This window comes from Otolemur garnettii, unplaced genomic scaffold, assembly GCF_000181295.1.
Source record: "Otolemur garnettii isolate 467f Iridium unplaced genomic scaffold, OtoGar3 scaffold00006, whole genome shotgun sequence".
NCBI lineage: Eukaryota > Metazoa > Chordata > Mammalia > Primates > Galagidae > Otolemur > Otolemur garnettii.
Genome location: NW_003852401.1, coordinates 34,562,025 through 34,565,703, shown reverse-complemented (window position 1 = coordinate 34,565,703; position 3,679 = coordinate 34,562,025).

The window sequence follows — 3,679 nt, the reverse complement described above, 5'->3', positions numbered from 1 at the left end:
CAATCCGAAACATTTCCATCAAACTGGTTAACATAGCCTTCATGTCATTTTCTTAGTTATTGTTTTAAAACGTTCACATTCTACTCTTGGAAAGATTCACTTGTACCCTTGTAAGATAAACCTCAGAAGTGATCCCTCCAAACCCCCTCCCTCCACCCATTCCCCCCTTGAGGTTCCTTCTTAATTCCCTCATTGTGGCAAAGTGTGTTTCAGAAAAGGGTTTGTTGCATTAAAAATGGGTGTATCCTATCAGATTCGCGCGCTCCTCTGGAACCTCACACCTACCGCTAGCCATGCCAAGAGCTCCTGCATTATCTCTGCAGCAGACGGCCAGAGACCCATCAGCATTCCTGGATAAGTCTCAGTTTGGGTCCTGCCTCTCTGCTCTGCATTCTGAGGCGCAGCCCCACAAGAAGCACGAGGGTGCCAGAGTAAGCCAGAATGAGTGAAAGAAGGAAGAAAATGAGCCAGTGACAGCAAAACTCAGTCTGTCCTATAAAGTAGTTTTTAATTATAAATACAACACACATTTTTTTTTTGTATGTGAAAGATTTGGTTCTGTTTACCGTATTTCCCCCCTGTGAACAAACATGTAAAGGACTCTTGATACATTTCATTAACTTGATTTGCAAGAATTTTATTTGCTGTAGGAGGCAGAATCCTAAAATAACCCCCTGAGTTTTCCCACCTTAAACCTTAGGACTGAAGAGGATCAAATGTCATGTTTGTGACTATATTATAGCCAAAGGAGATTATGCGTGTAGGCCTCATCTAATCAACAGCAAAGAACTTTCTCTAGCTGGTGGTGGAAAGAAAACAGGAAAGATTCAGACTGTGGAAAGAATTCAATGCACAGTTGCTGGCTTTGAAAAGGCCACGCACACAACCAGGAGCTGACAGTGACTCCTGGCTAAGATCACAAAAGAAATCTCCATCCTATGGCCAGAAGAAACTGCCATCTGCAACTACATACTAGGTAAGACGCCAGCCTGGCTAATACCTTGATCTTGCTGTAATGAGAGAACCCAGGGAAGTCCACCTGGTCTTCTGACCTATAAACGTTTGAGATAATAAATGAACATTGTATTAAGCAGCTGAGTGTGTGGCAGTTTGTTATGGGGCAGTGGCTTAAGCACAAGGGCTTATGCTGCTACTCAGTAACATGTGAAATTGTCCATGTCACTGCAGGTAACAGTGGACGGAGCTCTGTCTATGCTATCATTAAAACAGTCTTTGCTGGGGCGGCATCTGCGGCTCAGTGAGTAGGGCGCTGCCCCATTACTGAGGGTGGTGGGTTTGAACCCAGCCCCTGCCCTGACCAAACAGCAACAACACAAAAAATAGCCAGGTATTGTGGCAGGCGCCTGTAGTCCCAGCTACTCGGGAGGCTGAGGCAAGAGGATCACCTAGGCTAGGCCTAGGAGCTGGAGGTTGCTGTGAGCTATGATGCCATAGCACTCTACTGAGGGTGACAAAGTGAGACTCTGTCTCTTAAAAACAAAACAAAATAGTCTTTGCCAACACATCATTATTGATTACATTTATTCTTCCTTGACTTCATGTGGAGATGAGCAAAAAAAAAAAAAAAACTGTTACTTTTTTATAGCACTGGAGTAGGGAACCAATGGGGGAAAAATATAAGGTGGCTATAAAGTTTGTGTGCAATTTAACTTTATGGCTACTCTGTATATAGGAAATTTTGGAGAAGAGATTTGATATTGAGAGAAAGAAAATTAAATCATATAGGGAAAGGTTCTACCTCAAAGGGCAGTGTTGAAGCTGGCTTGTCCCAACTTTTTTTTTTTTTTTTGAGGCAGAGTCTCACTATGTTGCCCTGTGGCATCATAGAGTGCTGTGGCATCACAGCTCACAGCAATCTCAACATCTTGGACTTGAGCAGTTCTCTTGTCTCAGCCTCCCAAGTAGCTGGAACTACAGGCACCTGCTACAAGGCCTGGCTATTTTTTTGTTGCAGATGTCATTGTTGTTTAGCAGGCCCAGGCTGAGTTCTAACCTGCCAGCCTGGGTGTATGTGGCTAGCACCCTACCCACTGAGCTACCGGCACTGCCAGGCTTGTCCCAACTTAAAAAAGCCATGTGTTAAATTTTTAGGAATCTTACAAGTCAGTTGTTAGATACAGTTATTGTAATTGGTTCCATAAACAAACACAAAATGAGACAACCCCTCCGTATATTTTTCTTGTAGTTTTCTTTTCTTTTCTTTCTTTCTTTTTTTTTTTTTTTTGTTTTGAGACAAAATTTTCTTATTTGAATTCCCAGTAGGGCTCAAGGACCAGAATGTTCAAGCTTTCTGTTTAGCTAACACTTTGACCTTTGGAGTTGTCTCCGAGACACAGCAGACTCTCGGTAGGATAATGCCACCAAGACTCACCATCCATCACCAACCTGTGACTTCTGAATTAGATATCCTGTATGAGTTGCTTTCAATACCACCTAGCCCAATACACATATCCACCTTCCTGAGCCCCTTCTAAAAGCATTTACCCTCAGTTGGTTGAGGAGATGGTTTGAGGGGTTCTCATCTGTAACAAATTACCTTTCTTCCTGTAATCCTTGAGGTCTCAGTTATTAGCTTTCTGTGTAGTGGAGCAATCAGACCTAAGTCAGAACCCTCTTGTCAGTTCAGTGACATTATAACTTCAAATTAAGTTATAAAAATGTAACAGAGAAAATGGACCAAAAAAGGGATACAATTGTTTCTGTCTCTTCAAAATCCTCTTACCTGTCCTGGTGTAGTAGCTCATACATGTAATCCTAGCACTCTAGGAAGCAGGGCAGATGGATTTCTTGAGCTAAGGAGTTCAAGACCAGCCTCAATAAGAGTAAGATCCCCATCTCTACTAAAAATAGAAAACCCAGCTGGGCGTGATGGTGGGAACTTGTAGTCCCAGCTACTTGGGAGGCTGAGACAAAAGGATTGCTTGAACCTAAGAGTTAGAGGTTGCTGTGAGCTATGACCCCAGGCACTCTACCTAGGGCTACAAAGTGAGATTCTGTCTCAGCACCCTCCCCCCATCCTTTTTGAGAGTTAAAATCTACATCCTTACCTCAGTCCAGTGAGTGAGAAGGGCCCGGGAGAGCCCTTTGCTATTTTCTGCTTCAGATGGGATGAATCTGAGCAGAGGTCACAAGATCGTGTTTGTTAGGCAAAGGTGTAATTAATTAGAATCATTCTTTTTAAAAGCTCAGAAGCAAGATAGCTGGTACTTTGATATTCCCAGCTGGTACCTGGGAGTCTGCCAGGTTCCTCATTTGTAGGTAAATTAATGAACTTCCCCCCCTTCTCAAACCACTTATCCTCATTTTTCTTTTTCTTTTTTGAGACAGAGTCTCTAGTTCTCACTCTGGATAGAGTGCCATGGTGTCACAGTTCACAGCAACCTCAAACTCTTGGGTTAAGTGATTATCTTGCCCGAGCCTCTCAAGTAGATGGGACTCCAGGTGCCTACTATAACGCTCAGCTATTTTTTGATTGTAATTATCATTGTTGTTTGGCAGGCTCAGGCTGGATTCAAACCTGCCAGCTCTAGTGTATGTGGCTGGTGCCCTAGCTGCTGAGGTACAGGCACAGAGCCATGTCTTCATTTTTCTGATGTGGCCTTGGGGACAAGTGCCTCATTTTGGGTAATAAAAACTTTCTTTCTTTTTTTTTTTTTTT